Raw genomic sequence first — 19207 nt, 5'->3', positions numbered from 1 at the left:
CAAACAAATAAAAAGGACAATATCAAATAGAGTTGGATCTGTTGAGAGAGAAATGAAAGTAACCAGCAGCAAACCCTGTAAGATTCAGATGGTCAAGGAAGACAACGAGAGAAGGCAAGAGGAATGCGCCTGGACATGGAGATGTCTGGCTCTGGGTGACCCAGCTGCGGCGCCTTGTCTGTGTAAGCAAGGAGAAGCAGCGTGTCTAAAACATCCCCAAAGGAAAACATTCGCAGCAGTGATAAAGTAGTGCACAGCAAATCCTCTGGGCTGGCAGAGATCCGGCTCTGCTTTGGCGATTGTCCTCTTCTCTATCATTCACATGTTGATTGTAAACAAGAGCCCAGCGGGGATTTGCGTCTTGAGAACGTTTAATTTCTATCTTAAACAAAATCAAGTGATGCCTCCCTGAGCTGGTAATTCAATACGAGCTAAATGGAGGGAATGACTCATATCAGTGCTTCCCATTCCCACCAGCTTTACCTGCAGTGCTTTACCTTTACCGGCTCCATTTAACTGCATCAGACATGAAGGCAGCATTTACATCCTTGCTTACATGTATTTTTGAAGACATTTACAAGATGAGAGATAATCAAAAGGAAAATGTGCTGCCACTTCTCTTGCTTTGCCCACGAAACCACCCTTGCTGAGCCCCACTTGCCTAAGACATTATGGCCCATTGCTTCATGAGAGATATCAGAGTTCAGTGTAAAACAAGAACTCACCTTCCCTCCTGCTCACCCTGCTTTAATATTCCTCCTTCTCCTTCAGAATTTTCAGTGCCAGTGGAATAATTGTGGACATGGATGTTTTAATTTCCATGACTTGGTTTCAGAGTCAGCAACACAAGGCAATTAGAAGCGTCACTTCTCCAAGGTACTGCAAATTCCTTTAAACAACCATGAACATCACTAGCGGTCCAGATTCTCTCTGCACTGGTGAAATGGCATGCTTTTTCCCTGAAATCTAAATTTTGCTTTATGCATTTATAATATCCGTGTACTCAGTCTGCCAGCCTGGCATTTCAGCTCCCCTGTGGACCTTTTTATTGCCTTTAGTCAAAGCAATATTACTTGGGAGTTAGATTGAGGTATGGAAAGTCAGACTTCCCAGGGTCACTTGAAGGCTTAATTTAAAAATAAAGCTTGCTAGAAAACAGAGAAAATAATTGTGACAGTGTTTGTGGAGAAGAGGTTTAGATCAGATCTAGTTATTTTCTGCCTCCATTTATTTACTTGAAAAACAGGAATGATAAAAACTTTCTTATACCCAGAAGGGAATGGGCCATTTTGCTTAATGAATTACTTAATGTCTTTGTCCATAAAATGCTGAATAAATTCAATGTACTTCCACCACTTCAGTGCTACATATGTTATTCTCTCTCCATGAAAATTCATTGCAGTACCTGTATACTGAGTGCTAATGAGAATTCTCTGCACTAAAAGGGCTGAAATTAAAATATCACAATTACCAAAGTATCTCCCATTAGATGGAATTATTTATGAGAACTTGACACTTAAAAGACTCTTAGTTTTTTCTGAATCAGAAATCAAGACGTTTCAGGCTGTTGTCATGTTTTTTTCTACCAGACTGACACAGGAGCATCTCTTCCTACATCGCAATGAGTTACTTGGGAGAACAAAGTCAAAGATTTCTTATGTGTCTTCTTTAACTACTGTGGCACAAGTGGAGTCTTTCAAAACAATTCAGAGCTGAGAGCTTCATCTTTACCAGTTTTGATGCTCATCCTTCTCATGACTGGTCCTTCATGGAGAGTGAATCTGGAAGGAGTTCAATTTATTGTCCTGCCATTCAATTTATGCATAGGTATTGACCACAGGGAACATCGCCCCACCAAATAATAACATTTTTCAATATTTTTGGCAGAAGCAGACCTGAAGGTGGAATCCCAGATCTTTTATGGCCCTCTTCACATCTTCAAATCTTGGAGGGTTCATTTTCTAAGGCCACACTCACATCCTAAGTGAATAGGTCACCTCTCTAATAGTTTGGGCCTTCATTGCAAACAGTTTCTTTTCAACTGGAAGAGGTAAATAATATTAGAAGTGTGTCTGTCTTCCATGGTGAGGCATGATTTTTGTAGGTAGAGGAAATATATTTTATTAAAATAATGAACCAAACTGAAAAACAAGCAAGCAAACAAAAGATCTTGATGAGTTCCTGGGTAAGCAGGTCCTTCTTTGATCTCAGGTAGGAGCAGACATCTCAGGTATATATCAGAAAATCAATCTGACTGTAACTTGCCTGTTAACAAGTTAGCAAGTGTGAGTCAGTTTGGTCCCTGCAGTGCAAAGATGCTGACACAAGGAGATAAGGACACTAACACCAGTGGGTGCCTGGCAGCAGGAGAGGTACATATAGTCCTTGGGGTGGGGTGAGCTGGGGGGTATCCTAGTGTGCCCCAAAAGCAATATGTGTCCTATTCCATCCTGTGTTAGTTAAAGCATTAACAGTGGCTTGTCTCAGAAGTAGCTGCTTATGCTTAAAATAGATTTATTGATTTAAGGGTAGGAGGGGTCACTGTGAATCTTGGGGGTTTAGTAGCTTTTTGCAAATAGGAGTGAGTAGTAATACTGCTGGTTCTCTGTCCCTGCCTTATTGAAAAGGAGTAAAAAAAACCTGGATAAATTAATTGCATTTGAAAGGTATCAGATATAAAAAGTTGAAGAAGTCATCAATCATGACTGATGAAATGAGGAGAATGTTTCATTAGAAAGCCAATTTGCCCTTTATTGAGAGACGTGTGCCAGTACTTGCCTGGCAGGATCCGCCAGCTTTCGGCTGTGAGGCTCTGAACAAAGCCAGCCTCGACACCTGGGCTGATCCTGCCCCTCTTCCCATCCCGCATCGAGCCGTGTTTGCACAAAATCTGGGAGAAAAAGGTAGTATCTTTAAAATATTTTGAGGCAGAAATCGGTCACCAGAGAGACCCACACCAGCGAGGGCAGGGGCTGGAGCCTCTCACCCCTCCCGCTCCTCACCTGGGCTTCTGCCAGCAGCTGAACCTCTGCACAGGGAAGATGAATGATTTTGGCACATCACCCCTGGGAGGTCTGCCAGTGCCCATGTGAAGCAATGTGGCTTTCTCCTTGGTCACTGAAAGAGAGCCAAAGAGACGGTAAGAATGGGGTTGCTGGAGAAGAGCAGCAAAAGCGCACCTGGCTGTTACTGCCGGAGGGTACAGGGCTCCTTCCTTAGCCCAGAGCCTGTTGGTTTAACTGGGATATTTGTGGGCAACACGCTTAGGCTGACACACTGTCACCCTGGGCCCAAGCTCGGGGCCAGGGAAGGCTCGGTATATACAAGTGAGCTCACAGGGTAAAAGCCAGGAAGCACCAAAAAGGCACTTTTTCACAAATCCCTGGGCATCTCTTTTCAGGAGGCATCTTGCCCGTGCCAAGCTGGGGTTTGTGTGCACAGGGATGGCATCCAGGGCAAGTCAAGCATCTTCTGTTTATATAACTGTGAAAGCCTAAATGCTCTGCCTGCCCAAAAGTATCGCAGACGCAGCGACGCTGGCTACGGCACATGGCAGCGGTTCGTGCCTGCAGCTGCCGGCTGCCTGGAGATCTGCTTTTGTGGTTTGCACGGGCCTTTCCTCATCTCATGCAATAATGGACGTGACACATGCGAAAACAATGGCACTGCTGTCCAATAACTTCTACATAAAAGTAGCTTTTTGCAAATAGACATGAGGAAAATGATCAAAGGATGATTCCACCATCAAATTTTTGATGTATGGGATGTTCATCAGCATAGCCAAACAGAAACGTAATGTGTTGGTTCACTGCTGGAGGAGAAAAGCCAGATGCTCCCAGTGATCCAAATAAAAGGTGCTTCATTTCTCTGTGCTTGTTCTGAAACTAGTTTTTAGTAGTGAATTAAAAATTTAAAAAATTAAAGACTAAATACTCAATCCTTGGCTATGAATATTTATGACAATATTGGACTTGCAAATCTAAGGTAATTTAAATGTCAAAACTGGTGTAAAGTCTTTCCTTTGGAGGATAAGTTGGAGAAAATTAATCTTGATTACAAGTCATAACATTGGGAAATTAGCATCTTAGGGCATCAGTGATAAACACTTCTGTACTATCCCCTTTTTAAGCCATGTATTTTACAAGGATGAGAATTAATTTTAATTAAAAAATAGCCCCTTAATTAACCAGTTAGGTAATTAACAGGGAAATCCTGGTTGCATTCATGACGCTATGATTATTTCATCTTGCTAAATCACCTCCTTTTCTGCAAAGACTCTACCTCCATTACTGTTTGGAGAGGAATGTTTTCTACCTGAGATTGAGTCTTGTGTTTGGGAAGCCTGCCTTAGGGATAAAAGCAGCTATTTTTTCACTGAAATTCTTGTGCTTAAAAAGGAAATTATTTTAGTTAATGCATAGCAAAGGCCAGTGTAAGCAAGTGCCAGCATCATCAGCTGCAATGTCTCTGTGAGTAGAAGATGGATGTTACCATCAGCCTGTGCAGCCACACTCAGATCCCTGAACAAGACTGAGGGTTACTGGGTGTCTGCAGAGATATAGCTCCTGATTCTTGCATTGCAGAAGCCAGTATGCTGGAAGCTGATTTCTGCTCCAGCTTCTAGTTCAATGTTTTCAGCCATTCCTTCCCGGACCCATGTGGTTTTGAGAAAGGTAAATCTGAAAAACAACCCTACTGTTAACAGGCTGCAAATTGCTATCGAGGAGTTTCAACTGCCATGGGGAAATAGAGATTTTTTCTAAACCTGCAATCAGAATCTTAATTTAAGGAATAGCAATGAATATCTTTGCAGGCAGCCACAGCTCCATACAGAATCCAAAGAGTTAATTAGCTCAGCACCTCGGACTTGCCTCATCCATCAGACTTTTAGCTAATCTCAAATGCTGGCTACAGCCAGATGCTTTGGGGTAAGGTCCAAAGAAATTTATAACAGAAAAGAAGCCAAGACAAAACATCTTCTTCATGCCAGTCATCTGGTAGCTGGATTATGCCTTAAAGCAAAGTAGGTTACATAAAGACTGTATTCAGAAATGACTCCTCAGCAGCTACACCCGAAACAAATCTGACATTTGGCCTATTAGTCTCATTTGCAGTCTTATCCGATAGTATTTGGTCCCACATGTTCATTTTGCACTTCAAAAAAAAAAAAGAAAATCAATTCTGAGAAATGGAAATGCAATCAGGACTTGTCTTTGCTATGGTTTGCAGTAGAGAGCCACGACCTTCTTGCTATGTTTTGCCTTGGGATCATTTTCTGAAAGACTGCGCGGATTTGGGATTACAGGGGCCTTCCAGCTGTTCACGTAGGCTTCGGACCTGCAGCTCATTGGGGCCTGACCTGTTCAATGCAGTGAGTTTTAATTAGCCAACAGAGACACTGTCACCAGGGAAGGATGGCTCTCGTATTCACTTCCCTCTCTACCTATGCTAGATTTAGGATTTCTCTCTCTGCTATCGCCTTTCCTTGTTCATCACTTGAGCCAACAGGTACTTCCACACTGTCCTTACTATATGTGTGTTTACCTGCTGATTTACCTCATGGTTTTATGAGGAGGTAGGTCAGCACTCTGAAACCCGTAGATCCTCTGAGCTTCCCGGAGATGCCAGGTCTCTCTGCAACCCCTCTGTCTCATCTCTCTGGCAAAGTGGCTTTTCTCCAAAAATATGCCTCCCCCACCCCTCCTCAGGTTGACACCTGTAATTCTACAGTAAGAGCAGCAGAGTGCATAGTATTACTGTAAAAATATTAAATAGACCCTTTTAAGTAGTCTGGAAGTCTGTGCATGAGTAATCACCCCAGTTTCTCTTAGGGAGCTCATGGTTTCCTGTGGAATAATCTTTTGAGACCCAAGGTCATGTCTCCACAGCAGCCCTGAGCACCCATTGCAGCACAGGCAGATCCAGCTCAGCCAGCTTTAAAACCCCTTCTTATGGAAGGTGGTACTGGCTGTGCATGGAGATGTCCAGGATGACCGTGTCCACCTGGGAGCCTCCTGCAGCTGCTCTTTCCCCTGAAAGCCCCACTATTGCAGTGCCAAGCTAGCCGAGCCAATGCTCAGTGCTGGTCTCTCGGGCCCTGCTGCGGCTCCAGCTCCTGGCTGGTTCAAGCTTTGCATCCATCTTGCATGAAGAGTGACCTGTCTTAAAGCTTCAGGTAGGGAAATTGCTCACTTAAATGTAAATGCACAATTGCACCCAGTTCTCATGCCTCCTTTGAAAAAAAAAAATAGCTCCGAGCATCTCCAGCTATCATGCTTTCATTTTTGTCCCTTTCTGTATTTATCTGAGTCATTTGTATTTCATCCTTACAACACAGAAAAGAAAAAAAAAGTGATACACACATCAACTGAGAGTGAATGGGCTTTTTTCCCACCCTCTGGACAGATTTCTTCCCTTTCCTCCTCCAGCTCTTCACATCCTCAGCTCTCCATCTCTCTCTTGCTGTAAATCTCCTTAGCAGTGGATGGACTAGCAAATGTACTGAGGAACATGCAGTGCTGTGGAGAAACCAACAGCCACCCTCAGATCACACAGGCTGGGCTGAGAAAGCACCTAAAAATTATGCAGATTATTAAAGGTCCATCCCAGAACGAGAAGCTGTCCAGGATGGAGGCTGTTTCACATACAGCCGAGACCTCCTTTGTAGCTGAGGATGCTGGGGCTGGGAGGAGGACCAAGCAGCAGCCACCGTCCTGAGTAGGAGCTCTGGGAGGCGAAGGGGACACAGCTTCCTTCTGTCCTCCCAGATTTCCCCCAGGAGCGGTCCCTGGATTTGAGCATGGTGGCTGGTCTATTTATTCAATAACAGCCGCTGCAAGTACCCTACTGGAAAAGGCCCTTATCTCAGCTGCTTCCAAAGTCAGCAGGGACAGACCTGAAAAAACAGGCTGTGATATAACAATATAATGACATGTCCGGTGATTAAAGCTGCCCGACAAAGGCAGACATACCAATGCACTCCCGTTCACGCTGGGAGCACGAGAGGACCAAGTCGCTCCCAGTTCATACTGTATTCCTATTTTTGTCCCACTGGCATTCAGCTTAGGAACTGGGGGAGGAAATGTAATTAATGGAGGACGCACAGCTAGTGTGTGATAAAGGGAGAGAGACAAATCTGGCTTTGTGTTAGATTTATGCCTTGCCTACAGCAAGAGCGAAAAAACAAAAGGATTTGGCCAGCGTAAAAGAAGTGCTCCATGAAATACAAATGTGCTTTCCGCCTTCAAAAATAGAGAACTGCAGGGAAGTGACTGAAATTTTCTCAGGTTTAGTAAGGTCATAAAGAATCTGAGACTTTCATTAATAGTTGCATGATGATAAATCAGTAAAACAAGTCTATAAACAAAAATGTGCTTCTTGATTTGCCTTGGTCACACTGCTCAAGCGCAGCAGAGGGAGATAATTTTAGTCTTCCTCAAGACACTACCTAGTCAACACTTTTTCTTGGTAGCTCATCCAATCATCCTGATTAATAGATGCATGGTCGGGTCTCTCAGAGCAGCAGGAGAGAGATTCAGGAGAGATGAGCGCGCACTCAGCGCTACTTGACCTTGCTTGTTTTCGAGAGGTCAGCTACATTTCCGAAGCAGGAGAACATCTTGAAGGAGAGATGGAGATCTCTCCAGCCCACTTCAAAGCCTGATGAGAAGTGGGACAGGTATGCCTCCTGGGAAGGACTGCCATGGAAATACGGACTTCAAGAGGGTCTTATGGCATTAACTTGCTCGAGAGAAAGCTAAAATCTCACACTGCTAAATATCACTACTGTACCAAAGTTCTTATGTCAATCAGACGTCAGACTAGGATAGGTGCTGGTTGCTGCCCCTGGCTGTGGGGCACTACTTTAGGCTGCAATTAATTTGTGTAAACTAGGAAAAAATAATGACAAGAGATAATGCAACTTGGGGAGGAACAGTAACATTCTCTGTAAACTGAGGAATGTTCCAAACTTCAGCTTTAAAGTTCAGACCCCTGGAGAGATTGTTAGATTTTAATTGCTACCTTAATCAACATTTATTAGTGCTAACCAAAGCTTCTCATGGATTTAAAATTCAACCCATTTGTCAACTACTAATTATTTTAAGCAGACAAGCTGTTATTTTACAAGCTATATTAATGTGACTTTTCAGCATATGTGAGATATTACAAATAGCTTCAGAAGATTTGATCCTGAAACATAATTCATCAGATAAAGCATTCTTTGCCATGATCTCACTTGTGTCTCGGACACCTATAGCACCTCTTACCCTTGTCTGCCTCCACCTCACCTGGCAGAACGTGCAAAACCAGAATCAGGTCCAATGTGTTTTTCAGGAGGAGAATGATCTGTTCTTTCCATTTGTTTTTTTAAATTAACTCTCCTTTAAATCCTTCTGTAGTGTGCGTGCCTCATGCATCAGGCTGAAGGCTTTAGTTGCTGCTTTGGTTTATAGCAAAGTCTCTATCTTGAATCTTCAGTATCATCCTGGGGGATGGAGCTGATTTATTAATTACCCTGCACTCTCGCTCTAATGAGTGTGTGCTCGCCTGTCATCCAGCTGCTGGTTGCAGCCCTCTTTTTCCCCCATGAACAGCAGGAGAGGGGAGTCACTGCAGCTTTGCACACTGATGCTCTGGCCCTGGCATGGGACCCCCCCTGCCCGGACCCAGCTCGGACGCCGGTGGGAGAGGGGAGCCCAGCACCCTGCTCCTGCACAGCCGTGCTTGGCTGCTGTGTTGCCACATGCTGCGTGTAAAACTGACCTTTGACAGTCACCACATGAGCAGAGCAGACCCACATTTTTCTCTGCCATGATCCATTCACCATTCATTGCCAAGAGAGTGTGGGAAGAAGAAAAGCAAACACCACTTGATTTAACTGTTTACTGCTCTTCACAGTTAGAAATCTTCGCTTATTATACTCCCATGCTTATGCTTTTTGCTTTATTTTACTCCTAAAACACTAACTAGAAATCACCACACTGGCCTGCTCCCTGTAAGTGATTTCATACCCACATAGGCAAAAACCATCCATTTTGATTATTCAGGATTGAAATGACTCAATATTACCAGAACAAGAAAAGTTGGGCAATAATTGACTGTCACCATGGTTTGACTCTTTTTTTGACATGCTCTGTGAGAAAATATCCGAGCATAATGGTCTCATTCATTACAACAACTGTCCCGAGCATGAATTGAAGAAATACGGAATAATAAGCAGATGTTAGTGAAGCAACTATGGGATATGGGCTTGTGAAATCAGCTGCTGTGATTTATTTGCATGGCGATGCACCTCTAAGACTTATATGTAGTCTGCATTCTCATTAAGGCTGCAGGGGCTGCCACCCCTGCACCCATCCCAGGCTGCAAAAGCCACACAGCGGGAGCAGGAGCATCAGATGTACTAAGCACTTGCAGTCGTGGCTAACAGCATAGGAAAGAGTATGACTTTCCTGGTTTTAAGGACATCATTAGCTACCCTCAGGAGAGAGCATCAGCCTGCACCAGGGGGAGCACCAAACCAGGGAGGCACTTTCTTTGGATGAATGTCCACCATGTGAGCCCCAGCGGCTTGTGCAACGCATGGTGGAAAGGAAGATAGACAAGAGAATAGACACAAAATAACTGCAAAATCTGGGTTAGGATTACTCAGATGTCAGGAGCATTAGGCACTGTATGAGCATTTATTAAATTGTTTAGAGGGCTGGCAAGCAGCAGAACTGGAGAAAATGAAATATATTGTAAGAGGTGATGGTCAATATCCCTTCGACAAAAACAAGTAGGAACCAAAATACCAGCAGATAGTGAGAACTGAAATCCAACGGCACTGATAAATTATTTAAAGCATATTTCCAACCTGTCATTTGAAGCTGAAGTATTATTTCCCCTTCAGTTGAATACAGCTGTTGGGGAGGGTGAGGGGGAAATAATAACAAAGACCTGCATGTTCAAAGGCAAAATCAAGAACATTATTCATTGAGTTTCTGTTGAACCAAAAAGCTTTCTTTAAACAGTGCTATGGATAAACTAGATCCAAGGAGAAAAGCTGAGGCCAATAAACTGATAGCACACAAATTGACATTATTCTAGCTTGCAAGCAAAATTGGGTAAATTTAATTAATTTCCCTTGCAGCTCAGTGTACCCAATCTCAGGAAACTAAGAAGGAAGCTTTCCTGAAGGAGGAAGGGAAGATTTGAAGCTTTCAGGTTAACGATGACATGATGGAGGATCATCACTGCTGCTCTGTCCCTTCTTCCTTTCTTCCTCACCAAGTACGGGCAGGCAGCAGCCATCCTGGGCCAAAACTCTTCCATTTTAACTTCCACATATCCCTCTTAAATCGCTGGCAGGAGACCCTGGATTAACTGAAGTGATATGTACAAGCCCCCCAAACTCATCTACATTATCTCCATCAAGCATAATCCTAGTGAGCATTTGAGGTTTTTTTGTTTGGGGTTGGGGTTTTTTTGGTATTTTTCTAAATAAACTTTCTTTTATCCTTCAGTTTTATCAAGCAATAAAGCTGGATATCCATGATGTACAACCAGGCATTCTGCAACACACAGTAGCAAATCTTAAAACCTTCACATTTGCCCACTATCCAGTCAATTATTTCCAGGATTTCCTGAATTTCACAGCTTTTCTCTCTCTTTGGGAGCTGGAATCAGAAGAACCATTCAGGTTTGAGACTGGTGTCCTAAAGATCAGGAGAGGATGTTTTCTCCTATGAATAGTTAAAATGAAGGTAGTTTTCTGGCATTTAGCAAGGTAATGAAGAGCTCTGAGGTCCCCAGGGAGTTTGATACTTAGGTATTACCCATGTGTACAATTAGGAATAATAAGCTTTATATCAAACACTTATGTATGAATCATACCTTTTTGCTATTACTTATGATAAAGCTGAAAATACTTTAGGGCACAGGATTGTAACTATGCATAGAAATGAGGTTAAATGATCTCTTCATGTATCCAGTCAAGCTCAGGAATGCCACCATTATTCAATGCTCTGACATCTTTGCCAACCCATCATGAACAAGAGACCCATTTAAGTTGTTCTGCATCAGATGATATTTTTTATGAACAAATGATTTCTCCATGGAGGGAGATTTATGAATGGGAAAGCTGGTAGAATGTTTTTGCCATAGAGATATGATGGATTTTTTTGTCAGTATGCAATTTATTTCCATCTGTTCAGTATCTGATTAATTCCTGCAGAGGATGTGATTAACTTAACTTCTCAAGATCATTAGCTGCTCTGCATTCCCATTATTGCTCATCACTGTGGGACCACACACAGGCTTGAAAATGTTACACGTTGGATATTCTTAATATCTTAATCCACACTGCCTGGTCATTCTCTCGTGATGGTCATGGATCTAAACAGAGAAGGCATGTTACCAGGAAAACATCACTAGTCTGGAGCAAACACAAAATGTTAATGAAAACAGAGTTTAAGCAGATCCTCCTGATCTCAACGCTAGAGCTAAATTAAGCCCTTTGGAAGAGTTCATGTCTGGTGTTAGTCAGTTGGAGACAGCATCGGAGGCATCCAGCCAGCATAGAGAGAGGGAAGGACCACCAGCCCGTGAGCGGTTCCTGCGCGTTACCACACTGTGCTGAACAAGTCCTGTTTTGCAGTAGGTTGCAGGTACTTGCACCTTGTAGATCCCAAGTACAGCACAGACTGCAAACAGTGCACGCTGTCACCATAAGCCTTGTAGTAATATGCATTTTCTTCTGATACAAATGTCTACCAACACAAAACCTGAAACACCTTAACAGAAGCAAGCAGGCAGAGCTCAGGCACAAGTCTTTCGCATTGTCCTCTGAGTTGTCTTTTTAGGGGTTTTCCTTTAGTGAATAAGGCCAGTTAATGGATGTGTCTGTAATAGAGACTCGCCATGCAATGAATTGGGTACCAGTGTCATTGACATTAATGGCTGCAGGGCTGTACCATCATGGGGACAGGACCTAGGCCAGTCACTTGGAGCATCCATCAGATCCATCTGATAGTTTGTCTTCAGACTTGTGTGCTCTCTTTCTTCACCAAAGCAACAGTACCTGCAGTCCCCTGTTCCCAGACCTCATCCAAAACAAGAAGACAACTGGGACTTCTGTGGAGGTCTAAAATACACGGGTTTGGCCAATCCGAGCTCCGGCAGCTGATGCCAGCTGAGGTCAGCAAAACCTGCTGAGTTATTTACTCTGAGGCGGATTGAGCTCAAATGCCTGCATTTGAGGTTTTCTTTGTTTTCCTGAGTGACACACATTTGATGTCTTACTCGTCTCTGTGTTTAGATCAGGCTCATGCCCACATCGCTGCCCCAGTTCCAGAGGTTTAGCTGCTTTTGACTGCCATCCGTCCCTCCGTCCCCACACAGCGGTGTCCAAGCTTCAAGGTTTGATGCTGTAATTTGTAGCTGACTGTAACATTTTGACATCAGATACCTGTGCCTGTGAGCAACGTTTCACATCATCGTAACCTTTATTTGAAATGTCTGGGTTTGATATTTAACACTTTTGAAAAGGCCTCACTGAGGCAGAGTGAAGGTGCTTCTCAATTTCTCCGGTCTGCAGCTACAGCTCCTGGAGATCATCGGGGGAGCTGTTCGGGATGAGATTAGAGCAATTCACACCATCACACTCTGTTAACTTGGATAAGATGTATGGAACCTATACTTACCTATAGCTGGAAAGAAGAGGTACAAGGCTTACAGTAAGATAACAGCCGGAGGCTTTTGTGGTTATTTCTCAGAATGCTTTAAAGATAAAATGTTAGTTGGGTTTTGGTATCTTTTCTTTGCTTATTCATTAAGTTAATGACGGGATATAACGTCCCATCACCTGGATCTCCATCAGATATCTACATACCGTTTCTGGTTACAAGGCAAGGGGAGGGCCGTCTCACCCATGTGATGAAGTCCCAAGGCGGTGTGTCTTGTGTCGCACTGTCTGGTGGTGCGAGGGGACCCTGCACGGATGCAGGATCCGGCCATACCCACATGCGGCCGCCAAGTGAGCCCACACAGGGCACCTAGTGCTACTTATCCACACCACCGGCCAGCCTCCGTCCGAGGGTGACAGCTGCATCGCCCCTTATCACGCTGTCAGGGCTGCTTGAGATAGCAGCACCAGAAATAAAACGTGACAGGCAAACCTTCCTGAGTTAAAACCAGCAATGTGTAAAGATCGAGCTCCTGCTCAAGTACACAGTTAGAGCTCCAGATCTACACACAGGCTTCAATACTTGGCCCTATTCCTATTTATCCAGGATTTGTGTCCCCACACCACAATGCACTTAACTGAGATAAGGACCGGCGCCCGTACCCTGCAGTACAGGTCCCCACAAGTGTTTGATACCCACTCAAGCATTTCAGACTCCTTAGTTTATATATTCTCTCACTTCCATACTCCTTTAAGCTTCCTCTTTGAATCTGCAGATTTAATTTAGATATTTATTAAATGAGTGATCAAAGAGAGGAAAGATTGGAAAGATTTTCTACTAAACTCTAGTGGTAATACACTTTGAAATTAATAAAATTCCTCAGAAATTTCCAGAAGAGCTGAACGCACTTCCTAGGCTGCAGTTCTTCTGCTTCCACATTCCTCCCTGTACCAGGTACCAGCTACAAAAGCAGTTGTTATTTTCTTCCATCACTCACAAACGCAGACCTCTCCTGCCCTGCTGTATCTAAGGAAGGGCTTTTAGCTGATAACCACTAGATACTTGGCATGAAAATCTAGAAAGCTATGCAAAGATGGGGTTTAATTAGATGGTAATTTATTTACTGGGGGAAAAAAATACAACCTTTGGATTTTTCATCAGATACATCCTGTGAATATCAAACATGAGTGCCATTGCCAAATGCTCCTTTTGGCATGCCATCGCCATGTGCCTTTCCCCTTCCTGCTTTGTCTTCCACAGGTTGCCGTATCCAGGAATGCGGCACTGTGCTCATTAAAGGCTGAAATTATCTACTGGGTGGTTAAAAAGATGCTAATTCTGGCCACTGAGTGAGATAACTGGTAATTTTGTAAAGTACATTTAGTCAAATAAGATTTTTTGGCAGCCGAATGTTGATGTAGTAGAATGTGCTTTTCTGATTGACATATGCTAACAATACTGCCTCCACAGTCAGGGGGAGGATAATTTACTTTCCATTTCCATTGGAAATGAGGTGAACCAGAATGTGGTAGATTGTTAAATCCCAGCTATGTGGCTTAATTTATTTGCTCAAAACCACCAATCAAACGATAGCCTGCCTCCTCAGTCCTCTCCATCATCACTTCCAGGGAACCAGCAAAGACAAATCTCCTCCTGAGACACTTTTCATCTCCTTTTGAGTTTTTCAACCAATTCCCCAGGCCTCATTTCCTTCCACCTCAAGGGGTGGCTGAACCGGAGGAGAGTCTCTGCAATGAAAAATCCTCCCCAGCAGAAAATGGAAAGGCTGGCAGCCGTTTCATAGCATTTCCCAGCTGGCAGGCAGGCATGCCATGGGGAAATGAAGTACGAGAGAAGCTTAGTCCAGGTGAGGTTTTACCAGCTGCCCATCGTCCACATTTCTTCTCTTCATTTTAATTGTCCTCCTCATATCCCTGAAAATAATTGTTCTGAGCATCCCAGCTCCCTGCTGGAAGGGGCTGTGTCTCTGGGGATGTGGCACTGACAGAGACCAAGAATTTGTCTCTGCTGTCACCTCATTTATCAGACACTGAGGTGACATCTCTGGTCTCTGCCACAAAGCCACTGTCATAACCCAGAGCTAAAATTGTCCCTAAATCTCAGCTGGCCCCCACGTCTGCTCTGGGGGTCTTGCTCCTCCTGGCAGGGGATCCCGGCTGCTGCATTGTGGGATGCACCGGTGCAGCTTACCATGCCACGCTGCTGCTGCGACTGACATTTCATGCTTCATTTGCTTTGTGGGAGTTTATTTACTTATTTAGAAAAAAGGCCAGCTCATGGGAAAACACAAGGCGCAAGTTCAAAAATCTTTGACAATCTCAGTAAAGGAGCACTTTCTCATCGAAACTCTTTCAATGAAATATTATTAATAGTTCTGGATCGTGGCCTTTTTTATTACAAATACTTTCAGTGGAGGTGTTTAACTTGCTACTGTATCTCCAGGAAGAGCCTTTAGCCTAATTTTTTACTTTTAACCACTTACGTGCTCCAAGACCTCATAAAGCGTCTACAAGCACTCATTAACAGTTCTGAACCCCTCCGAAGCCATGCGCTGACCACCCATGGGAACAGTCAGCTGTAGGTGGCTCAGGCAATGGAGCTTTTCTGGGAGCAGAGGTGACATGTAAGTGCCAGTAACATGTAATATTTCCCCTCCTCCCCTTCAGATGCGTGTAAGACAAAAGTTTGGGCTTCTAGGAGGGGTGGAAAAACCATCTTCCAAAGTGGCCTCTGAGTTTATATTCCTCCAGAAGTCACCACAACGCGCAAAAGAATAAACCTTTTCAAAACTTCTGATTTACAGGACTCGTTTAAGCCCTCTGGGGAGTCCCTATGTGAAGTTATACGCTCATCCTCTCCATCACCGTTGTGAGTGAGCTGATGTCTGCTTTTAGTGGTAACCCAGGGAAACCACGGCAGCAAAATAATTGAGGGACAACTTGGCAAAAGCAAATCACGTCAGCATGAAGCTCAGCAGAGTCAAGGGAACAGTTTTCCATACAAAAGATTTAGGAAGAGTCACAAACCCAAGAACTGGCTTCTGCTTTTTGTTCACTTGATTTTTCCAGTTCCTCCCCCCGTGTCTCTCCCACACTTCTGTTTGGAAGGAAGAAGGAAACTCACATCACACAGAATTCTCTAGTGTCACACAAAGTCTCATTTTTGTTGAGCTGACCAAGAGAGACTCATAACTGCATTTTTCCCCTTCCAGGAGTGTGACTTAATTTCCATAAATTCCCATTTCTCTTCTCATGAGTTTATGAAGCCCCATCCCGAGATTTGCTCTGTCTTCTGTGTCCTGCAAAACCCTGCGTAATTTTAATGCTTCATGTTTGGCTGAAATTAAAATCGCCTTTGGCAACAGAGGACTAAGAGAAAGCTGGGATGAAAAGCGCATCATCACTAGAGAGTGAGGGAGGCTCGGTGCCTGAGCAGGGCAGGACCCCCACGGCCACCAAGATGGGGCTGGGAAGGTCAGCATCCTGCCCTGGGGGCCGGTGCAGGCATTGCACCTCTGAGGACTGGCTGAGTCGTGTCTCTGCCATCTCTCTGCATCCCTCACGTGCTCAGGTACCTCAGGCATGCCTTCACGGGGACAGGGTCTAGGCAGATTTTTCTGCTGGGAGCTCACCCTCAGACTGCATCCACATCATCACTCTCCTGCACAGCACAGCCAAAGAGCAGTGACTCGGGTCTCTGGGTGCTACCGCTCAGGCAGTGCGGGAAGGGAAGGTTCTTATTCCATGTGAGACAAAACACAGTTTTGTCCTGAGGACTAATCCCATCCCACAGATGCTGCCAGCGTAGTGTTTGAATGGCTTTTAGGACTGCACTGATCACAGGAGCAACAGCAGCATGAAAGTGGGTTAGTGTTTCATTTTCTTCTGCCAGTGGCAAACATTGTAGTAGAGGATTTTTTTTTAATAAGGATTTAGCACACAGTCACAAGGTTTGCGGTGTTGATTTTTTTTACACTAGAGAGCAGCCAGTGCTAAGCCTTTCCATGCACAGCTTTGTGCTTTTGCACTGTGCTCGTGCTGCATGTCACCGCCCATCACGGTGCTGAGCAGAAACCTTGGATCTGGTGGATTTACACTTATGCAAACATGTCAATTTTAATGGAGAAGATAATCAGACTGTACCACACTTGGTGATAGCAGAGATATGGCCAGACCACTCTGCCTGTGCATCCAAACAATCCTGAATACAGAATTAGTTTAGATCCAGTATCACATAAGCTGTCCTCTCCATGGTGAGCCAACAGAAAGCCTGAGACTTTCAGGTCAAAAATGAACCTGGATACCGTCCTTCCCAGGGCCAGAGCAATCTGTAAAGGGATATAAGGACCCAAAGGCTCCCACAGGTGTTCACTGACAGCCATAGCCAATTTAATCCCACTGACAATGGGATTTCAGTGTTTCAGTGTTTCAGTTCAGGAGTTTCAGTGCTATAAAAAATCCCATTAAACACCTATACAAGTCTTCCTCCTCCTGAAGACCTTTGAGTATGTAGTCTTGGGATCCCAGACCAGCTCCTCTTGAAGCAGGTGGGAAACTTTCCACTGGCTTTGAAAAGGTTTGAAGCTCCAGCAGTGTGCAAAGTCACCTGGAAATGAAGTGTTACTGCACTGCCGTGCACAGTGTGCTGGAGTCTAGACTTGCACAACCCAGCAAGTAGCTTGCCAGAAAAAACACTGAATACAGAGGGTTTGCAGAATGGGGATTAGTTTTTCCAGCCTTTATTGTCCTCGAGAGTTTGTGCTTGCAAATAATTCTTTCCACAAATTAAACCCTTCTGCCTCTGGGGAAAATATTGATTTTTTTTTTTAACTAGATGAGAGTTTTAGTAGAAATCAAGACATGGAAAAAAATCTTTAAATATAGCCTTTCATAGAAAGCATGCAATTTTCACACTTTTACCATAACAATTCATAAATGGGAAAGTCAATGTTATTCTAGACAATTTCCCAAGCTCTTTAAAGACTTCACAATACAATTATGGAATGAATCAAAGCTTTAAAGAAATCTCAGAAAGGACTTTTTGAGTTCTGTGTAATTATATTAGGTGCTAGGGCAAAGATTTTGAATGAAAGCCAATGAACTCTGAAGCTCAGATGACAGAGTGAAGCATTTCCAGAGTTAAGTGTTTCCTTTTGCTGATGTGCAAACATTGTTCAGCAGTAGGAAAGACGGACATTCAGCAACTAACGACATAGAAATAGGAGTGGGGAGCTACAGGGCTTATTTCTTAGTCTGCTCCGTTAAGTCTGAGCAAGCCATTTCACCCGTGTGCACCAACGCAGCCCAGCTGCATCATGAAGGTTAAATAAATGAAGCAGGTTCTTTACAAGCACGAATTACTCTCTCAGTGAAACTGTGTCATTTTGTACCAGCTGAGAACTTGGTCCCTACTGATTAATGATATTTCTTTGCATCGTGAGGTGACTCCAAAAGATAACTCGATAAGCAGGAGGCTGTGAGATGTGTTATCTTTTAGAAGCTTAGAAAACTGCTATATATTTAACAAAAGAGACCATTAACAGCTTGTAATGGTGGGGTGTATCTAGGAATTTCCTCAGTCCACAGAGGAGTGCTATTATTATTACCGGCATAAACTAGAGATGATGTTCTCACCATGTGGGTTGCGAGAGACGAAACCCAGCTGGTACTTTTGCTAAACGCATTGAGCTCTGGAGCACAAAGCTGTATAGAGACTTGATCCTTCTAAAGAAAACTTTGGCAACAACAGCGCTGCCTGTCTTCACCGAAAGAGGAGTTGCAGCTTTCTCAAATTTACGAACAAAGGAACTTAAGTGCTTCTGATTGCCAGTGCACCTGCTCCCCATATGCTTATGCGCTTCTTATTTCTTTCTGTTATGGATCCGCTGTAGCATCCTGGGGGTGTGGTTGGATTCTTTCTCCATCTTGCCATTCACCTCTGGCATTTCTGAATCCCTACAGAGCAAGGAGACCACACATCTGCACGACATACTGGGAGTACAGCAAACGCTCGTAGACTGAGGCGATGGTGCTGCGTGAGTGGGTGGGTGGGGAGGGCATGTCTCCATCCGAGCAGACAGAGCACCTGTTTCTAGATGAGGCTTTCCTGGTTTTGAAGTCTGCAGAGAGACGTGGGGTTGGCTTGGGGTGCAGGGTTGCTTCTGTATTTTAGAGCACTGAGGTGCCAGGTACGTGGCTATCTGGGGAAGAAGTTAGCACGCCTTGTAACCCTGCCACAGGGCAAAGTTCCCTATCTGTGTTATTAGTTTTAGCTTTTTGTCATTTTATCACTTGTAATAAAATTGCTTCCACAGTGATTTGGAGCACACAGTTTACTTCTTGTTAGTATTTTGAAATTTTAAGACTTGAAGGGCCCCACACTTATCTCGGTGATGTGCTGAGCCTCCTCCTGAGCCATACAGCGGAGAGGACGAGCCCCTGGGCACGCAGCCCCTCCGTGCTGCAGGGAGGGTTGGCCCGGCAGCTCACCATCCCACCACGGCAGCCTTGCCACACAGGCAG

General features: G+C 44.1%; 1 protein-coding gene across 1 annotated transcript in view; it reads left to right on the top strand.

Moving 5' to 3' along the window:
- The window catches only part of NTSR1 (neurotensin receptor 1), a 64555-nt gene that overhangs the window by 25396 nt on the left and 19952 nt on the right, over window positions 1–19207 (top strand). The gene's annotated exons all lie outside the window — the stretch shown is intronic.

This window comes from Phalacrocorax aristotelis, chromosome 13, assembly GCF_949628215.1.
Source record: "Phalacrocorax aristotelis chromosome 13, bGulAri2.1, whole genome shotgun sequence".
Classification (NCBI taxonomy): domain Eukaryota; kingdom Metazoa; phylum Chordata; class Aves; order Suliformes; family Phalacrocoracidae; genus Phalacrocorax; species Phalacrocorax aristotelis.
Note: the sequence above shows the minus strand (reverse complement) of the source record. Positions and strands in the feature narration are given on the sequence as shown.